The sequence below is a fragment of the Giraffa tippelskirchi genome, chromosome 11 (genome assembly GCF_054371585.1).
Source record: "Giraffa tippelskirchi isolate mGirTip1 chromosome 11, T2T-mGirTip1v1.2.pri, whole genome shotgun sequence".
In the NCBI taxonomy this organism is placed as follows: Eukaryota; Metazoa; Chordata; class Mammalia; order Artiodactyla; family Giraffidae; genus Giraffa; species Giraffa tippelskirchi.
In genome coordinates, this window is record NC_137285.1 from 87911592 (window position 1) to 87933925 (window position 22334).

At 35.7% G+C, this 22334-nt stretch overlaps 1 long non-coding RNA gene across 1 annotated transcript in view; it reads left to right on the forward strand.

Annotated features, from left to right (window-relative positions):
* Window positions 1–614: 614 nt before the first annotated feature.
* The window catches only part of LOC145526205 (uncharacterized), a 39999-nt gene continuing 18279 nt past the window's right edge, over window positions 615–22334 (forward strand). Inside the window, exons 1-2 of the long non-coding RNA XR_014068738.1 lie at window positions 615–745; window positions 872–1259. This is a non-coding gene — a long non-coding RNA (uncharacterized LOC145526205). The remainder of the gene's footprint in view (window positions 746–871; window positions 1260–22334) is intronic.

Sequence of the window (22334 nt, forward strand, 5' to 3'; positions counted from 1 at the left end):
GTTGGCAAAGTGATGTCTCTGTTTTTTAATATGCTGTCTAGGTTAGTCATAACTTTCCTTCCAAGGAGTAAGCGTCTTTTAATTTCATGGCTGCAGTCACCATGTGCAGTGATTTTGGAGCCCCCCAAAATAAAGTCAGCCACTGTTTCCGCTGTTTCCCCATCTATTTCCCATGAAATGATGGGACTGGATGGCATGATCTTAGTTTTCTGAATGTTGAGCTTTAATCCAACTTTTTCACTCTCCTCTTTCACTTTCATCCAGAAGTCCTTTACTTCTTCTTCACTTTCTGCCATAAGGGTGATTCATCTGCATATTTAAGGTTATTGATAGTTCTCCCAGCAATCTTGAATCCAGTCTGTGCTTCTTCCAGCCCAGCATTTCTTATGATGTACTCTGCATGTAAGTTAAATAAGCAGGGTGACAATATACAGCCTTGACGTAATCCTTTTAGTTTTGTCTTTTCAAGAACATTATATGAGTGAAATGGCATGCAACCTTGTAAAATTATCTTGTTACACTCAGTATGTGCCCCTTAAGAGACATTCAGGTTGTTGTAAGTATCAATAGAATGTTCCTTTGTATTACTGAGTAGTGTTCCATTGTATTGATGTGCAGTTTGGATAGCCATTCACCCGGTGAAGACATTTGAGATGTTTTCTGGGTATACAGTAAGTCCCCTACATATGAACCTTCAAGTTGTGAACTTATAAAGATGTGAATATGCCTTAGCATATCCACTCATGTAAGTTTGTTCACATGTCTATTTCACACTGTCATGTGTAGCATCCTCTACAAGAGGTTGCGCTTTGTGTACCTTACTGTACAGTACTGTATAGAGTACAATAATACAGTATTTATTTCAAGCCAGAACTCCAAGAGGATAACATCATTGAACTCCTTGCTGTTCAACACGAGGAACTTACTAATGAACACTTGATGAAATTGGAGGCCCAGAGGAAGAATGAAGAGAGACAAGAGGGAAAAGTACCTGAAGAACCAAAGAAATTCATGATGAAGGAAATGGAAAGGGAATTTTCTTTATTTGACAGAGCACTGTTAGTTTTTGAGGAAGAGGAGCCAAATAATAATGGTAGAAGAAGGTTTCAGCAGCTGTTCAGAATGCAATCCAGTGTACTGTGTCATCTATGACAAGAAAAAAAAGAACTATTACCAGACATCAGTGGATCATTTTTTTCAAAAGGATAGATAGGATTGAATTCAGCAAGGAACCAGAATCTGTGTCATCAACACCACAGGTGAGTGAAATTGGAGCTTGCCCTCCATCTCCTATTGGTGACAATCCTTCAGCTCTATCATCTTCTCTGCCATCTCTTATTTCTCCAGTCAGTAACCCTTCTTGCCTTACTATTGATACTTACAACAACTTGAATGACTTAACAGCTACATGTTGAGTGAAATGCCACCCCCTGTATGCCAGCTATTGTACTGTTCTACTGTACTTTTCAAGGTATTGTATTGTAAGATGAAAAATGGTTTCTTAATATTTTGTATTTCTTTGTTTTTATGTATTATTTGTGTGAGGAGTATTATAAACTTATTATGGTATAGTATTATATAGCCAATTGTGTTAGCTGAGTAACTAGATTGATTTTGTTGGACCTATGAACAAATACACTCTCGGAATAGAACTTCTTTGTATGTAAGGGGTTCACTGTATTATGAATAGAAGTACTATAAATATTTGCATATAGGTTTGTGTGTAAATGTAAGATTACAATTCTTTAGGGTAAGAACATAGGAGCAGAATTACTCAGACAATGGCAATATATGGACAACTTTATTAGAAATTATAAAGCTTCTTCCTAGAATGTATGTATCATTTTGCATTTACACAAGAAATGTGAAAGAGATACAACTGCTTGGTATACTTGCCATCAGTTTGTATTTCCAGTATTTTATTTGCTTATTAAAATGTTTTTTTCAGGTGTCTTAAATTGAAGGATAGTTGCTTTACAATATTATATTAGTTTCAAGTGAACAACATAGTGTTTCAATATTTTATAGATTATATTCTGTTTAATGTTATTATACTATATTTTTGTGCATGCAATAAATCTTTGTACCATATTTTTTTATACATAGCTTGTAGTTTTTATCCTCTATCCCTATATTGCACCTTCCCCCTTCCGACTGCTGCTGCTAAGTCACTTCAGTCGTGTCCGACTCTGTGCGGCCCCACAGACGGCAGCCCACCAGGCTCCCCCGTCCCTGGGATTCTCCAGGCAAGAACACTGGAGTGGGTTGCCATTTCCTTCTCCAATGCATGAAAGGTAAAAGTGAAAGTGAAGTCGCTCAGTCGTGTCCGATCCTTAGCGAACCCATGGACTGCAGCCTACCAGGCTCCTCTGTCCATAGGATTTTCCAGGCAAGAGTACTGGAGTGGGTTGCCATTTCCTTCCCACTACCCACCAGTAATCACTAGTTTTGTTCTCTATGTCTGTTACTCTATTCAGCTTTGTCATATTCATATCTTTAAATTATTTCAATTCCACATATAAGTGATAACAGTCTTTTCTAGTGACTCAAGTGGTAAAGAATCCACCTGCCAATATGGGAGACACGCGTTCTGTCCCTGGGTTGGGAAGAATCCCTGGAAAAGGAAATGGTAACACACTCCAGTATTCATGCTTGGGAAATCACATGAAGAGGAGCCTGGTGGACTGCAGTCCATGAAGGAAATGGAAAGGGGATTAGATATGACTAGTGACTAAAAGAATTAGATATGACTTAGTGACTAAATAGCAACAATAAGTGATCACATACCATTTTTGTTTTTCTCTGACTTATTTCATTAAGAATAATATCCTCCAAGTCCATACAGGTTGTTGTAAATGGCAAAATTTCATTATCTTTATGGATGATAAAGATGATATATTTCATTGTGTATGCACACACACAAACACACACAAATGTAGTTGCTGCCGTTTAGTTGCTAAGTCATATTTGACCCTTTTGCAACCCCACGGACCATAGCCTTACATGCTCCTCTGTCCATGGGTTTTCTCAGGCAAGAATACTGGAGTAGGTTGGCAATTTCTTCTACAGGGGATCATCCCTACCCTGGGATTTAACCCATGTCTCCTGTATTATAGGCAGATTTTTTACTGCTGAGCCACCAGGGTAAATATATTTATGTATAAAGAAATAGAGGAAAACAATAGAATGGAAAAGACTAGAGATCTCTTCAAGAAAATTAGAAATACCGAGGGAATATTTCACGCAAAGATGGGCAAAATAAAGCACACAAAAGGTACAGACCTAACAGAAGAAGGAGATATTAAGAAGAGGTGGCAAGAATACACAGAAGAACTGTACAATAAAGATCTTCACGACCCAGATAATCATAAAGGTATAATCATTCACCTAGAGCCAGACATCTTGGAATGTGGAGCCAAGTGGGAATTAGGAAGCATCTCATGGACAAAGCTAGCGGAGGTGATGAAATTCCAGTTGAGCTATTTCAAACCCTGAAAGATGATGCTGTGAAAGTGCTGCACTCAATATGCCAGCAAATTTGGAAACCTCAACAGTGGTCACAGGCGTGGAAATGGTCAGTTTTCATCTCAATCCCAAAGAAAGGCAATGCCAAAGAATGCTCAAGCTACTGCACAATTGCACTCATCTCACATTCTAGCAAAGTAATGCTCAAAGTTCTCCAAGCCAGGCTTCAGCAATATGTGAAATGTGAACTTCCAGATGTTCAAGCTGGTTTTAGAAAAGGCAGAGGAACCAGAGATCAAATTGCCAATATCCGCTGGATCATCGAAAAAGCAAGAGAGTTCCAGAAAAACATCTATTTCTGCTTTATTGACTATGCCAATGCCTTTGACTGTGTGGATCACAATAAACTGTGGAAAATTCTGAAAGCCATGGGAATACCAGACCATCCGACCTGCCTCTTGAGAGACCTGTATTCAGGTCAGGATGCAACAGTTGGAACTGGACATAGAACAACAGACTGGTTCCAAATAGGAAAAGGAGTATGTCGAGGCTGTATATTGTCACCCTGCTTCTTTAACTTATATGCAGAGTACATCATAAGAAATGCTGGGCTGGAAGAAGCACAAGCTGGAATCAGTATTGCCAGGAGAAATATCAATAACCTCAGATATACAGATGACACCCTTATGGCAGAAATTGAAGAAGAAGTAAAGGACCTATGGATGAAAGTGAAAGAGGAGAGTGAAAAAGTAGGCTTAAAGCTCAACATTCAGAAAACTAAGATCATGGCATCCGGTCCCATCACTTCATGGGAAATAGATGGGGAAACAGTGGAAATAGTGGCTGACTTTATTTTTTGGGGCTCCAAAATCACTGCAGATGGTGACTGCAGCCATGAAATTAAAAGATGCTTACTCCTTGGAAGGAAAGTTATGACCAAACTATACAGCATATTAAAAAGCAGAGGTATTACTTTGTCATCAGAGGTCTGTGTAGTCAAGGCTATGGTTTTTCCAGTAGTCATGTATGGATGTGAACGTTGGACTGTAAAGAAAGCTGAGCACCAAAGAATTGATGCTTTTGAACTGTGGTGTTAGAGAAGATTCTTGAGAGTCCCTTGGACTGCAAGGAGATCCAACCAGTCTATCCTAAAGGAGATCAGTCCTGGGTGTTCACTGGAAGGACTGATGTTGAATCTGAAACTCCAATACTTTGGCCACCTGATGCAAAGAGCTGAATCATTTGAGAAGACCCTGATGCTGGGAAAGATTGAAGGCAGGAGGAGAAGAGGACGACTGAGGATGAGATGGGTGGATAGCATTACCGACTCAATGGACATTAGTTTGGATAGGCTCTGGGAGTTGGTGATGGACAGAGAGGCCTGGTGTGCTGCAGTCCTTGGGGTCCCAAAGAGTCGGACACGATCGAGTGACTGAACTGAACTCATACCACATCACTTGAATCCATTTATTTGTTGATACACAGTTACCTTTCTTCTGAATCTTGCATATTGTAATTAACGCTACTATGAATGCTAAAGTGTATTTTTCTGTTCAAAACTGTTTTTTCATTTTCTTCACATATATACACATGAGTTGAATCACTGGATCATATAGTAGCATTATTTTTAGTTTATTGAGGAAATGACATGCTGTTTTCCATAATGAATTAATCAATTTACGTTCCTACCAATAACATACCATGTTTTTGTCAACGTTTGTTATTCGTGTTATTATTAACAGCCATTTTGACAGATATGAGGTAATGTCTCATTGTGCTTTTAATTTTTATTTTCCTGATGATCAGAAATGTTGAGCATCTTGCAAATATCTGTTGATCATTTGTAGGTTTTTCCATATAATGTTTATATAAATCTGCCCATTTTAAAATGGATTGTTTTTGTTTATTTGACAAAGACTTGTATGAGTTTTTTTTATATATTTTGAATATTGATGCCTTATAAGTCACATATTTTCCAAGTATTTTCTCATATTGAAGAGGTTGTCTGGTCGTCAGTGGTTTATTTTGCTATGCAGAGCTTTTACATTTGTGCAATTTTGCTTTTGTTTTCTTTGTCTGAGAGGACAGAGCCAAAAAAATTAAAATTTCTAGATCTTATGTCAGTATTCTGCATATGTTTTCTTCTAGAATTTTTGTGGTTTAAATTCTTATGTTTAGGACTTTAATCCATTTTGAGTTCATTTTTGTGTATTTTAGGAAAAAGTGTTCTACTTTTATTATTTTATATGTGGCTATTTAGTTTTCTAGTACCACTTATTGAAGAGACTGTATTTTCCCCATTGTATTCTTAGCTCCAATGTCATAGATTAATTGCCCACAGGTAATTTTGTTTATTTTGAGGCTCTCTATTGTATTCCATGATCTATGTGGCTGGTTTTTGTTTTTGTTTTGTGTGTGTGTGTGTGTGTGTGTATGTGTGTGCCAGTACCATACTAATTTATTTACCTTAGTTTTGTAAAATGGCTGACATCTGGAGCCTAATACCTATGACTCTGTTCTTTTTTCTCAATATTGCTTTGGCTATTCAGGGTCTTTGTGGTTAACTTTATCTTTTAGGATTATCTGTTTACTTTCTATGAAAAATACCATGGATATTTTGATAGAGATTGCAGTAAAATCTGTAGATTGCTTTGGGTAGTGTGAACATTTTAAAAACACTAATTATTTAAATAAACATGGGAGATCTTTCCATTGTTTTTTGACATTATCATCAATTTCCTACATCAGTGTTCTATAGTTTTCAGAGTATAGATCTTTAACCTCCTTGATTAAGTTTATACCTAGTTACATTTTTCTTTTTGATGTGATTTTAAATGGGATTGTTTTCCTATTTATATTTTTAATATTTCACTATGTACTTGGATAAAGGCTGGTTGAATTTCAGACATTCAGGCAGCAGCTTTTGAAGTATTCATGTTGGCCACTTTCAAGGAAAGATTGTGAGATGAGTGCTTTTTCTCTTCCCTCTGCACTGATCCCTGGGGGATAGCCACAGCTAGTCCTTATGATCCATTTAAGAACCATTTCTTTGTTTGCTACGGTCTTGTGGGCCTCTGTCTTCCCCTTCTCCTCCTTCCCCCAATCTTTCCCAGCATCAAGGTCTTTTCCAATAAGTCAACTCTTTGCATGAGGTGGCCAAAGTATTGGAGTTTCAGCTTCAACATCAGTCCTTCCAATGAACACCCAGGACTGATCTCTCCTAGGATGGACTGGTTGGATCTCCTTGCAGTCCAAGGGACTCTCAAGAATCTTCTCCAACACCACAGTTCAAAAGCATCAATTCTTTGGTGCTCAGCTTTCTTTATAGTCCAACTCTCACATCCATACATGACCACTGGAGAAACCATAGCCTTGATTAGATGGACCTTTGTTGGCAAAGTAATGTCTCTGCTTTTTAATACGCTGTCTAGATTGGTCATAACTTTCCTTCAAAGGAGTAAGCGTCTTTTAATTTCATGGCTGCAGTCACCATGTGCAGTGATTTTGGAGGCCCCCAAAATAAAGTTTGACACTGTTTCCACTGTTTCCCCATCTATTTCCCATGAAGTGATAGGACCAGATGACATGATCTTAGCTCTCCGAAGGTTGAGCTTTAAGCCAAATTTTTCACTTTCCTCTCTCACTTTCATCAAGAGGCTTTTTAGTTCTTCTTCACTTTCTGCCATAAGGGTGGTGTCATCTGCATATCTGAGGTTATTGATATTTCTCCTGGCAATCTTGATTGCAGCTTGTGCTTCTTCCAGCCCAGTGTTTCTCATGATGTACTCTGCATATAAGTTAAATAATCAAAGTGACATTATACAGCCTTGACGTACTCCTTTTCCCATTTGGAACCTGTCTGTTGTTCCATGTCCAATTCTAACTGCTGCTTCCTGATCTGCATACAGGTTGACTGAGCGACTGAACTGAACCGAACTGTGGGTCTCAGGGATTAGAACTAGTACTTTGGGGGCCCTTCCCTCAGGTGGAAATCTTAAGTGTTGAAGTGCTATATGACAGTAAAAATCTTTCACTCCTCAGGCAGAAGCCTGGAGTATGAATGCCTTCCAAATTAAATGTTGCTGTTCCAGACATGTGGATGGTCTTTATGGTAAGAGTATGTCTCAGGCTTTCCTATCCTTGATATGCTTATTATCTCATTAGCCTGATGTATAGGAGTCACTTAGCTGGTTGCTGAATTTCTTTCAGGGGATTACTCTATGTGTAGCTGTAGATTTAATGTATCTTTGGAAGGCAGTGAGTTTTGGAGTCTCCTATATCACTATTTTGTACTGGTATACTACTATAGCATTTTCTGTTAACTTTTTACTCTTTTTCTGACATCTTTTCAGTTTTTTCACATTTGATGTTGTTTGCATGTTCATTTGTTTATTCTACTTTTTTTTTTTAACTATATGAATACATGTGATGTTTTCAGTGCTTCTTCTGAGTGTTGCTATATGGATGCTTCACATTTTTTAGTCTACATAGAAACATTACAATCATTTAGATGCTTATTGTCCTCCTCTATGTGATAGCTGTCTATATATTAATTCTTTACCTATTAGGTATTCCACCAGATAATTTTAAATTGTTCTTTCAATTTTCATACCTGTGTTAAAGAACTCCTGAAGAGAGGAATAGTTTATTATATTTGCTCATGTATTTACTGCCACTATTGCTCTCTCTGCATTCTATATATTCCCATCTTTCTTTCATATTATTTCCATTCTGTTCCTTGAAGATTTTTTTGTGTAATTTTTATGGAGATGTTTTCTTGGCAACAAACTATTAGCTTTACTTAATCTTAGAATGTTTCTAGTTTTACAGAATAGAAGTTATTTTTTTAGCACCTAAAAAATTTCTGTGCCATTTCAGTACCATAATTTTTAATGAGAAATCAGCAAACATTCTTATTTCTGTTTTTTTATAGGCTACACTTTTTTTTTCGCTCTCAAGAGTTATTCTCTGACTTGCATTTTTAGCAGTTTGCTTATGATTTGTTTGAGCACTAATATTTGGATTTATCTACCTTCTTTGGAGCTTTCTGAGTGTTTTGAATTGTATATCTGTCACAAAGTTTCAGAAGTTTTTAGTTATAATTTCATTAAATGTCTTTTTTTCAGCCCCACAATCTTTCTTTTTTACTTTCTTAGAGTCTTGGGAATCAAATGGAAGAATTTCTTATCATCCAATAGGCTTCTGTAGCTCAGTTCAATTTTTTTTAATTAATTAATTAATTTATTTATTTATTTTTGCACAGAATGAATGTTTTCTATTGCTTTATTTGGATTTACTTACTCTTCTGTCATATTCATTGGACCAATCTATCTGAGGGTTTCTGTTTATACAAAAAATTCGTTACTATATTTCTGTGCTAAAATATTCAGTTGACACATTTGTATGCTTTATAGTTTTCCTTTTTTTTCAAGAATATTCATGATTCCTTGTTGAGCATTTAAAAAATATCTTCTTTAATATCTTTGTCATTTAAATTTTGTGTCATCTCAGGTCTGATATCTGTTGATTTTCTTTCCCCTGTAATATTACATGTTTCCTGTTCTTTATATGCAGATTAATTTTAAATTATGTCATGGACTTTTTGAAAATTGCATTGTGAGACTCCAGACTTTATTAAAATCCTAGAAATGAATCTTTTTTTGTTTGTTTTAGTAAACAAACAACATGGTAAATTTCAGACTCTCAGTTCCAACTACTTTCTGTGGGCTGTAATTCTAATATCAGTCCAATTTTCGAAGATTTTATTGAATCTATCCCATTAATTCATCACCTGGTATTCAGTGTGGAGTGCTTAGGTGGTGGTCTACATTTATTTCCCCATATATTCTTATTGTGGGATGATCAACACAGGTGCCACTCAAGGGTGAGCTCATCAAGTCTGAAACATAGCCTTGGATTCATTCACTTGAGCTCTGGTATCTACATGAATTTTCTGGGTTTTATGAACTAAATTGCATGTTCTCACAAATTCATATGTTGAAGCCCTCACTCCCAGTGTGGCTATATTTGGAGACGGAGTTGATTTCCTGTTCCTTGAGCCAAAATCAGAGAGTTTTATTTAGAGTTCTCTCTGTGCCCTAGTGTCCATTTCCAGATATCATGTCTGCCTAGGGTATGCTAGAGGAGAAACAAAATGTAACCAAACAAAACACCCAAAAAGCAAAAAAGGAAAACCATCAATTTGGTAACACTGAATTTTTTTATTCATTCTCAATCCACCTATTATTTTCTTTTGAGAGCCTCAAAAAGTTACCCCCATATTAACTACAGTCAATAATTTGAGTATTTTTATAAATAATTCTGAATCAAAATTAGAATACAGTATTTTTATAGGAATATGGTATATGCACTCTGTTACAGAGAGAATGTGAGTGATAATAGAGTCTTGCATTTTGATATAGAGCATTTGTATGTGAAATGGGTATGTAGTCAAAGCAGTATATAGTCAAAAAATAAGGCAGGAGCCTTGAAAGAGAGAAAATTTGCTAATATTTTACAGATTGAAAAGAATGATGATTGTGAAAAAGAAAACTTAGATTTTTATCTTGTGTACGAGGAGATTTAACTAATGGTCTTCAAGGTTTAGCTTTAGTTAAAGCTGTTGTCTTGTAACTCTAAGTTTGGTTGGCTCTCTGGTAAGTATTTTTTTCAAATATGATTTAACAAGATTGCCTATGTCCTCTGGAGTAGATGGTCATAATTACTTATTTTAATGGAGTTGTAGACAGCAGGTTTTTAAACCTTTGTTCAATATGAGTTTGAGCTAAAATGTGAGAAAATTCATTTTACATCGAGATATTTATGAATAGATTTTCTCCACAATCAATTAGGATTTTTAAAATTGCACTTAGATATGTTTTTACTTTGCATTCTACTCAGATCATAAAGTTTTATAATGGGTTTTATTCCTGAAATGAATTTAATTATATTCATATGTACTTATACATCAAACATTTTTCATAAACTTCTTTGTATAGTTAGTATAATTCATTGCTTTTGAAATGTTCTCAAAAATAGCATTGACCTAAAACTGTTAAAATTTAACTTCATTCTCTGATTGAAAAAGGATATTGTTTTGTCTTGAGGGATGTTCAATTAATCTCTGATAATCCCTGGCAATTTCCCCAAACATGTTCCTTGGCATTAACAATAAGGACAACAAATCATGGCAGAACCAAAATTATTAAAATTGGGTTAATAGCATTTCAATTTTCCCAAAGATTTCAGCCTATTGTTATCTTTGCTTTTACCAATTTAAATGCATAGATTTCAAAGCTGGTTTTAAATTGAATATTTAAATTAATGCATTGTCAATTTGTTGTTACGGTAAAGGAAAAAAATTAAGTTATAAACATGGATGTAGAGAAATAATGGCACACTCTTAATTTGCTATTTTAATCCCAATATACTCTGCCATTATCCATGTTGCCATTATCCATGTAAACCTAATGACATCTGAAAGCAGTATTGGCAAAGCCCATTAGCAATATGTTCTTTTTAAAAGCTAGAGTAAATTGTTGCTCAAAAACAAACAATGTTATTTTGTATGACTGACTTGGTATGCACCTAGTACCTCTGATCACTGTATCTAAAAGAAAGAAATGAGGAAAACGTAATTGTGTTAATTAGCAGCAAGCCCATGCCTAAGTAGTTTTCTTTTAGATAGTCAACTTCACCGTAAATGAAATATGGAGTAAATAGTTGGCAGAGTATTTAAACATGAAATGAGCTGCAAATAAATTGTTTCCTCAATGACTGTTTTTTTTTCCTGAGTGGAATTTAAATGATATACAAACAACAAAGCACAAGCCCAGTTTCCTCCATCTTGGGGGTTAGGTATCTTTAGGTTAAGAATAAAAAATGATCACCATTTCGCTCTCTCTGTCTCTCTCTCTCTCTTTTTTTTCCTGTCCTCTAATCCTACTCCTTACCCTTGATAGCTGGCGTTAAGGGAACACAGTGTGCTCTAAATGTGCTTAACAGGTGTGCAGATCCTAAACTGAAATCGATATGCTTATGAAAGTACACACATACATAGTTTGACATAACGGAGCTGTTGGGTTTAGCATAGTGAAATATTTCACTTATTGACCAAGAATAATCGACAGATACATACAGACCAATGTGTGTGTGTGTGTGTTTGTGTGTGTGTGTGTGTGTTAGCCACTTAGTCATGTCTGACTCTTTACGATCCCATGGACTATAGCCCGCCAGGATCCTCTGTCCATGCGGATTCTCCAGGCAGGAATACTGGAGTGGGTTGCCATTTCTTTCTCCAATACAGACCAATAGCTAATACTTTAATTCTTCATTACTGAAGAACACTTCATTACTTCTGTCCTCTTTAAGTGATGTTAGAACATTTAGAATGGATTTCTAATGTTTTATGTTGGTAGATATGATGGACCATTTTGCATTTTCTTCTAAACTTTTTTGAAACTGGTTTTCAATGTGACTCAACTTTTTTCTTGTATTTTAAGAAATGCAAGGGCAAACATCACATTCTTTCTGTGTATGATGATTTTTTTTTTTTTCAGTTCAGTTTAGTTGCTCAGTTGTGTCCAACTCTTTCTGATCCCATGGACTACAGCATGCCAGGCCTCCCTGTCTACCACTAACTCCCAGAGTTTACCCAAACTCATGTCCATTGAGTTGGCAATGTCATCCAAACATCTTATTCTCTGTTGTTTCCTTCTCCTCCTGCCTTCAATAATTCCCAGCATCAGGGTTTTTTCAAATGAGTCAGCTCTTCACATCAGGTGGCCAAAGTATTGGAGTTTCAGATTCAACATCAGTCCTTCCAATGAACACCCAGGACTGATCTCCTTTAGGATGGACTGGTTAGATTTCCTTGCTGGCCAAGGGACTCTCAAGAGTCTTCTCCAACACCACAGTTCATAAGCATTGATTCTTCGGTGCTCAGCTTTCTTTACAGCCCAACTCTCATATCCATACATAACCACTGGAAAAACCATAGCCTTGACTAGACAGACCGTTGTTGGCAAGATCTCTGCTTTTTAATATGGTGTCTAGGTTGGTCATAGCTTTCCTTCCAAGGAGTAAGCATCTTTTAATTTCATGGCTGCAGTCACCATGTGCAGTGATTTTGGAGCCCAAAAAACTAAAGTCTGACACTGTTTCCAGTGATTCCCCATCTATTTGCCATGAAGTGATGGGACCAGATGCCATGATCTTAGTTTTCTGAATGTTGAGCTTTAAGCCAACTTTTTCACTCTCCTCTGTCACTTTCATCAAGAGACTCTTTAGTTCTTCACTTTCTGCCATAAGGGTGGTGTCATCTGCATATCTGAGGTTATTGATATTTCTCGCAGCGATGTTGATTCCAGCTTGTGCTTCTTCCAGCACACCATTTCTTATGATGTACTCTGCATATAAGTTAAATAAGCAGGGTGACAATATACAGCCTTGACATACTCCTTTTCCTATTTGGAACCTGTCTGTTGTTCCATGTCCAGTTCTAACTGTTGCTTCCTGATCTGCATACAGGTCTCTCAAGAGGCAGGTCAGGTGGTCTGGTAGTCCCATCTCTTTCAGAATTTTCCACAGTTTAATGTGATCCCCAAGTCAAAGGCTTTAGCACAGTCAATAAAGCAGAAATAGATGTTTTTCTGGAACTCATTTGCTTTTTTGATGATCCAGCAGATGTTGGCAGTTTGATCTCTGGTTCCTCTGCCTTTTCTAAAACCAGCTTTAACATCTGGAAGTTCACAGTTCATGTATTGCTGAAGCCTTGCTTGGAGAATTTTGAGCATTAATTTGCTAGTGCATGAGATGAGTACAATTGTGCAGTAGCTTGAGCATTCTTTGGCATTGCCTTTCTTTGGGACTGGAGTGAAAACTGACATTTTCCAATCCTGTGGCCACTGCTCATTTTTCCAAATTTGCTGGCATATTGAGTGCAGCACTTTCACAGCATCATATTTTAGGATTTGAAACAGCTCAGTGGAAATTCCATCACCTCCACTAGCTTTGTTCATATTGATGCTTCCTAAGGCCCACTTGACTTCACATTCCAGGATGTCTGGCTCTAGGTGAGTGATCACATCATCATGATTATCTGAGTCATAAAGATCTTTTCTGTACAGTTCTTCTGTGTATTCTTGCCACCTCTTAATATCTTCTGCTTCTGTTAGGTCCATACCATTTCTGTTCTTTATTGAGCCCATCTTTGCATGAAATGTTCCCTTGGTATCTCTAATTTTCTTGAAGAGATCTCTAGTCTTTCCCATTCTATTGTTTCCCTCTATTTCTTTGCACTGATCACTGAGGAAAGCTTTCTTATCTCTCCTTACTATTCTTTGGAACTCTGAATTCAAATGGTATATCTTTTCTTTTCTCCTTTGCTTTTGGCTTCTCTTCTTTCACAGCTTTTGTAAGGCTTCCTCAGACAGCCATTTTCCTTTTTTTATTTTGTTTTCTTGGGGATGGTCTTTATCCCTGTCTCCTATACAATGTCACGACCCTCCGTCCATAGTTCATCAGGCACTCTGTCTATCAGATCTAGTCCCTTAGATCTACTTCTCACTGCCACTGTATAATCATAAGAGATTTGATTTAGGTCATACCTGAATGATCTAATGGTTTTCCCTACTCTCTTCAATTTAAGTATGACTTTGGCAATAAAGAGTTCATGATCTGAGCCACAGTCAGCTCCTGGTCTTGTTTTTGCTGACTGTATAGAGCTTCTCCATCTTTGGCTGCAAAGAATATAATCAATCTGATTTCTGTGTTGTCCATCTTGTGATGTCCATGTGTAGAGTCTTCTCTTGGAAGAGGATGTTTGCTATGACGAGTGCATTCTCTTGGCAAAACTCGATTATCCTTTGACCTACTGCATTCTGTACTCCAAGGCCAAATTTGCCTGTTACTCCAGGTGTTTCTGGAATTCCTACTTTTGCATTTTAGTCCCTTATAATGAAAAAGACATCCTTTTTGAGTATGAGTTCTAAAAGGTCTTGTAGGTCTTCATAGCACCATTCAACTTCAGCTTCTTCAGTATTACCGGTAGGGGCATAGACTTGGATTACCGTGACATTGGATGGTTTGCCTTGAAAACGAACGTAGATAATTCTGTCGATTTTGAGATTGCATCCAAGTACTGCATTTTGGACTCTTTTGTTGACTGTGATGGCTACTTCATTTCTTCTAAGTGATTCCTGTCTACCATAGTAGATGTATTGGTCATCTGAGTTAAATTCACTCTTTCCAGTCCATCTTAGTTCACTGATTCCTAGAATGTCGATGTTCACTCTTGCCATCTCTTATTTGACCACTTCCTATTTGCCTTGATTCATGGACCTAACATCCTAGGTTCCTACGTTCCTATGCAATATTGCTCTTTATAGATATATGTATATATATACATATATATATATTTTATTTTTATTTTTTTAACATATCACAAATCACAAACTCTTGCTTACATAGGTGGTCAGTACATCTAGGTTGAATGCATTTTACAGTGAAAAGTTTTCTATGGAAATTATATATGGTGATTCAAATATATAAAAATGTATGATTACTGTTGTAGAAGGCAGCTCCCATCATTTAGTACTAAATAGCAGATACAATGAAGGTACATCCTAGGAAAAAATGGTGGGAAGTCACAAGGCTTTTCAGAAAGAACCTCCATGAGGTTGAAAAGAACAACCAGAGTCCACGTTTTTACTATCTATTAAATCCAACCTTTTATCTCCATGATTGTTATGAACTAGCTTCCCTCCTGTTATTCATACTTTTTCTTTACCTGAAGTTTATCTCCTATGTTACCCACCGAGGATTTTGTAAACTCTACAGGTAATATAAGCATCCTTGCCCAACATTCTCCAAAGTCTCTGCGTAATATTTAAAGTAATATTCAACAGCTTAGTGTAACACTGAGTGTCCCTTAATAGATCTCTCATGAACCTCTCCCTACTTTTCTCTTTAATGAATCCCACTAAACATACATCCTCCTACCCCGTGAGCCCTGTTTCTGGAATAAACTTTCTTCTAATTTCTTACTTTCTCTTCTTTAAAATTCAAATTGTGCTAGATTCCCTGATAGCTTGTTAGCTAAGAATTCGCCTGAAAAGCAGGAGAGCCTGGTTCAATTCCTGGGTCGGGAAGATCCCCTGGAGAAGGGAAAGGCTACCTACTCCAGTATTTTGGCCTAGAGAATTCCATGGACTGTATACTCCATGGGATCGCAAAGAGTCGGACACGACTGAGCGACTTTCACTTCACTGCTAAGAAATCTTCCTTTACTAGCTAGTTTAATTTGCTTTTTTTCTATCAGCTCCTAAAGTATCTCCACGATTAGGCTGGCTGTAAGCTCTTATATTTTAAGACAATGCCTCAACTATAATGGAAAAGAGCATTATTTGGCTATAGATGTCTTACATATATCAAAATCTAGAATTTGTTGAGACAGGGACTTGGCAGTGAACTGAATCAGATCTGCAAATAAACAGGGTAGAAAAAAAAATTGTTTTGGTTTGTTTCTGGCCCTGATTTTGATTTAGTTGTTTGTTTGCTTGTCTTTTTCCAGTGAGTGCACCAAACCTAAATTCTGAGCTCAAAGATTCTGTAAAGAGCCTAGTTGTTCTCAATTCAACTTTTGTTCTTTGACTTTCGAAATGTGTTAGCAGGAGGGCGAGGTGGTATTGATGACTGATTACAGAAATAGATAGAAAACTTAAAGTGTACACAGTAATGGTTAAAGGGAGAAAATATAAAGCATAAACAATGAATCTAAACTAAAGATCTGAATCTGATATGTGGAAAGGATGTGAAGAAATAGAACTTTTTAGAAAGATAAAATAAGCATATAAATATGCAAATTTCATTTGCTTTATCCTGTACTAACATTCAGACTTGTCTTTATGAGGAGAATTAGGCAGTCTGGAGAGCATTGTACCTTGACTTGCCTTCTGAGACTTCTGAATCAGAAATTTCTTCACCCTTGATGGTTCATAGATTTCTTTGGAGTTCTTAGAATAATTTACTGGATGCATTCTATAGCAATTTATTGGTGTCTATGTTAAATTTCTTGTCTTGAAAATTAGAAGTGGTTGCTCTTCCCATATCTGATCGTCAATATATGTAAAAGAGATTCTGTGCAATGCTTGATGTGCAGAAAGTTACAGTCTTAATTCTGCATAGCTTAATGGAGGTCAGAGTATCACAAAGTTATTATTTCTAGATTAGCCAATCTTGTAAAATATCATTATGGGTCAGCTGATTGACATTTCATAAATAGTTAACTGTATGTTCTGAGGGAGCTTCTAGGACAAATTACTACTTATAGTAGAAGTAGTGCAAAGCAGTTATTAGAAATACTTATTTGGGTTTGAGGACTCTAATGCTGAGCTGTATTGGATTTTCAATTTTTCTGTTACTCTGTTCCTCTTTTCATACAAACCAGGGTATTATCAAACATTTCTAGAATTGAGAGCCTAAATAGTTATATGCCATACACTTTAAAATAGCTAAACATAAGCAGCAATTAAAATATGTCTTCTCTAGTACAGAAATAATTTTCATTTCAATCCTTCTTGGTTACTTTATAAGCCATAGTTTATAGAAATCTTGCAGAAGTAAACATTATATAAACATAGAATAATTTTGCTTGTAGTTTATGACTTATACATTACTATAGTTACTACAATTTAAAATCACATCAGAACCACTATACCACCTTTCTTCAATGAGTATTTTGTGATGAAGATAATGATGATTAAAATAAATTGCTGGTTATAATAAGAGAGTCCCTGCAAAATTTAATACAAAATTATTTAGAGAAACTATAGAGATTTTGCAAGAAGAAAAATTGCAGCCTTACATTAAAGTAACAGTTTTATTATTTTTTAACTCAGTTCTCTGTAAAACTAAAGTGATTATGTGACACAGTCAGGAAGCAATAAGAAATTTAGATATGCTTTTCATAGGTCTATGTTTTTAGTATCATTAATGCTTTGAAAAAAATCTGTTTTTCTAGTCTCCATGTCAAAATAATCAATCATCTGTTAAGTATAGCATAAACTGAAATATTGATCTTGGGTTTTCTTCTGTTTAGGTGATAACAATGTCTTTATTCAATTGCAAAACAACATAAAATATTGCTGATGACATATCTGGTCATACATTTCTACTTCAAAATTGCTCAGAAATATTAGTTGAACAAAGTTTCTTTTAGGGATGGATTCCTGTCCTTAAATCATAACCTTCTAAGTAGGACGTGGATGAGATTGTGACTAGACTGATGGAAGCATTGTAACAAATTTAGCAAAAGGAATTTGGCCACAACACCTGTAATTTCTAGGCAGTGGCCCACAGAGTATGTGACTAAAAGCATTTTCTCCAGCTGGCATAGTGGTAACCTTCCTTGCCTGCACACAATTCGAGAAGTTCATTGGAAAAAAGTGTAGCATGTATAGCCTGTGAATTTCTTCTCACAAAGTACACATGTCCCATCCAGAACTAAGGATCTTCAACTTAGCAAAAGATTTCAAATAAAGACAGATGCTGAGTTTGGCAAAAAACAATTTCCAAAATAACACTGACATGAGGTTTTTTCCCCCCTCCCCAAAAAAATACGTTTTTGAGGACTAAACTAGAATGTTAAGATTTTGACCAGATAAATAGAAGTCTTAATAACACTCACTTAATATGATACATTTTAGCTTTATATGAATTACTTTGTAATGCATATTTTCTATATACCTTTTGAACTTTGCAAAAAGTACAAAATATCAATTATACTTTTTAATTGCAAAAATAATAATCAAAGAATAATAATATATTTGTGCTTTGCTTTCCAGAAATAACTTGTTTTGTAGATAAGATGTACGTGCTTTTATGGAATTAGGAAACAAACTATATCGTGTGTGTGTGTGTGTGTGTGTGTGTGTGTGTGCACGCGCATGCAAGTGCTTGTGTGAAGCAGAAGGCAGCACTGGAGGGATGGAATGTGAGGGAGAGTAGGTAGGCCAGGAGAGGTTTGGATTCGCCTAAGTGTAGTGAGATGCCATGAATGTAGTGAGATGCCATGAAAGTAATTAATATTACTTTCATGGCATCTCACTACACTTAGTAATTAACAGAGAGAAATTTGTATTACATAGCTTGTGTTTTAAGAAGATCACTCTTGCGCTCCTCATTGATGCAGAGGGTCATTTATGAGGCTATTTCAGGTGAATAACTATAGTACCTCAAGCTAATAGAAAAATATGTTTATTATAGAGTCAATATTTATGTCCCAATCAGAATTCTTAAGTTCTAACGGTAACGTGAATATGCATTTGGATTGAAAAATAATAATGGAAGAAATGATGCCAACTGGCTTTCTGGCCAGATTAAATGAATAGATAACACTACTGTTTACTGATATTTGGAACACCGTGTGAGGGGGGGAGATATTTATTGGTGAGAAGAGAATTTTTAATTACACTTTTAATATGTTCACTATCAGATATCTATGAGATTTGCAAGCGGCAGAGCTGATAAAAACAATTCGATAATACAAGTCAGAACCCTAGAGGACAAGTGTGGGCTCAAAATAGGGGAGGTAAGATAGAGTAACAGGCATGTAAATAGTAATTATCTAGGAGAAACATACAGGAATGATAAAAAGATGTCAAGGTCTGAGCCCAGCATGAGAGGTTCAGTAGACAAGAAAAATCCAGCACTTTATTGAGAAAAGATGATAGCCAACAGGTCTGTATTTAGAAATGTAGGAAAAAGGAAATGAAGACATCTGTGTCAAAACTTAAATAAAATTTTACTTAAAACATACTTCTCAATATAGTAACTCTTTTAGCAAATAATTTTTATGTCTAAATACAAGGAAATTTCAACTCTGTCTTTAGGTAGAAATTTTTAAGATTTTGACAGGACAGAGTCAATCTACTAAGACCCTTTGAGGACTAGAATTACCAAGTTCCTGAAATTAACTAGTATTTTAAAAAAACTTACTACTTTGAGGAATGATCCTTTATTCCTGCAAAAGAACTAGTTTTAAAGTCATTCCATACATTGAAGATATTGTATTTCTTCATTGTATAGAATGACATAATATGTAATATAAATACATAATGTAACAGATCTTAGATAATATATAATATAGTATGATATATTATGTAATATATACATCTCAAAGATCTGAGTTTCATTTGTGAAAAATAAACAACAAATACAATATATTTGACCACAAAGCTTAGAAGACATTCGGCCACACAACAAAACAAAACAAAAAACAGTTCCTGTAACGCTATTACAAAAGAATTCAGATTCAATTCTCTGAATCTCCATGATTTTTTTAAGTGTACAAAGTGTTCTATGAATGAATAGCCTATGTTATCAATATAGCACTTCATGCATTTGTGCTGCTTTTCAATTTCTACATAAAAAGCTATTAATAGAAAGCAAAACTAGTGGAGTTTCTTACTGTACTCCTTTCTCTAGCCTTTTTAGATAGTACTCAAATTTGAAAGTGACGTTGAATAAACTGGGGATCTTGTAAATATCCATATTCTGATTTAGTCCTTCTGGAATATTATGTGAGATTTTGCATTGCTAATAAGCTCCCAAGTGATGCCATTGTTCTGTGTCATGAGACACACTTTGGATAGAAATGATTTAAAGAACTGAGTGGCTCTGAGCAGCTGATAGGGAGAAAGACAAGCATCTCTTCTTACACCCAAAGGGGAGGATAAAACCTAATCCAATTTAACAGTGGAATATGCAGCTGTACTTGGCTCTAAGAATCATAAGACTTATATGAAAATTTTTATTTATTTATTCATTCATTATCTGTCTTTGCCTAACACATTATCCCAAACTTTAGTGGGTAAAAGCAATAAATATTTACTACCACACAGTGTCTGAGATTTAGAAATATTAAGAAACAACACAGTTCAATAGTCCTGGCTCAAGGGCCCTCAGAAAGAGTTGTGCTCTGGATAGCTAGTCATCTGAAGGCTTCCCTGGAGCTGGGGGATCTGCATCCAAGGCTCTGTATCCACACACATGGCTTGCAAAAATCCTTTGTACCTCATCATATAGACTTATCTATGTGGATATCTTCACAATACGAAACTAGCTTTCCCCAGAGAAGGCAATACAAAAGAAAACGTGATATCTTCTGACTTAGGCTAAGTCACACATCATCATTTCCACAGTATCCTATTGGTGACACAGGTCAACCCACCCAGTGTTGAAAGGAACTATAGTGATTTTCAGTCTCAGCACTGACACATTTGGTCAATAACAATAACATAACAAATAATTCTTTGTTATGAGAGACTGTTTGATCCATTGTATGATGCTTAGCATCATTATGGCTCTAAGCAATACAGTAGTAGCCCCTCCCCCAATGAGATAACAAAATTTGTTTTCATAGATTTCTAAATGCTCCCCAGTGGCTAGGCAGATAGAAATTACCTGAGCTACAGCACTGGACTATACAACTTAGATGACAGGAAGTGGAGATCTTTTGTTGGACACTCCAAGATGGAGGCCATCTCATTTTATAAAGCAAATAAAGAAACCTTGTTTTATTTCTTGATAAATGTATAGTAGGGGATTCTTTAAAGACTGAATTCTACTAGTACTTACACAATGAATTGGTTGCATACCTAGATTTAATGATTAATTATAAAAAATTAATTTTAGTTTGAGTAGGTAAGGTATTATGCTTTGAATAAGTAAAGCATTGTTACAAATACTTTGGGTATTACTCAGAAGGAACTCAGTAATTTTCATATAAAATGCTTAGCAAAAGTCCATTTGTAATGCTTTATGTATTGTGTTTTATTACTGAATTCAAAAGGCCAGAACATGCACTACGAACTGCAATAACAACTGTCAAAAACACACACAGACACATATACATCTTCAGTGAGCTGGTGTCCAGATAGAATAATATAGCTCCCTGGATCCAGTAGTCATGCCCTTTGCATTTAAACATAAATTAGACTGATTTAGAATCATATTTGCGGCAAATCTTGTCTACTCCAAATATTGAGGATTGCTGACATGCTGAAGTGAGATTCAAAATATTTTTCTTGCCTCAGACATTCCTTAATACATAAGAGATAGAAATATTTTTAATGTCTCTAGAAGGTTTAAAACAATGATAATACAATACTGGGCAAAGGGAACAGGCTGCTTACAGAAGTATTAATTTCACAATTTATTACCTCACATTGTCCAAAAGGTTATTATCATTAATCTAAAACCTACTGTTTCTTCAGAGCTAATCTCTGGCTACAGTTCTTCCAAAATGATTTCTGCAAACTGCTCAGTATCATCTTTGAGATCCAATATTGGGAATTATTGTACAATGAGACTATGTCCCTCTCATAATCATACATCTATATGTCTTGATGCATATCTTCTTGATGATATTATCATTTATTTAAGAGTAGAGCTTATATTTGATGCCACTTTTTCCCTTTTTTTTTAGTTTTGAAGGTTTTCTAAACACTTATTAACTGGTGTTTTCAATCAATTTGTCAGTGTAGACATGCTGTAGTGTAGTGAAGTGATAAACACAAACTCTGAAACTAGACTCCTATATTTGTATTACAACCTTCATTTTCCATCTGTTTGAGCTTGAGGGAAGCATTAAGATATTTGTACTGAATGTTCCCTTCACAAGAGAAGTGCTTCCACTAGACATTCACATAACAAGTTCTCTGACTTCCTTATAGTCCTTGACCAAATGTCATCTGCTTAATAGACACATCAGAAAATTTTATTTTAATTGCAGCCACTCATCTTCCCTACTCCAGTTTACTAACCAACTACTGAATCTTCTTCAATTTTATTTTTTCTATATATTTATT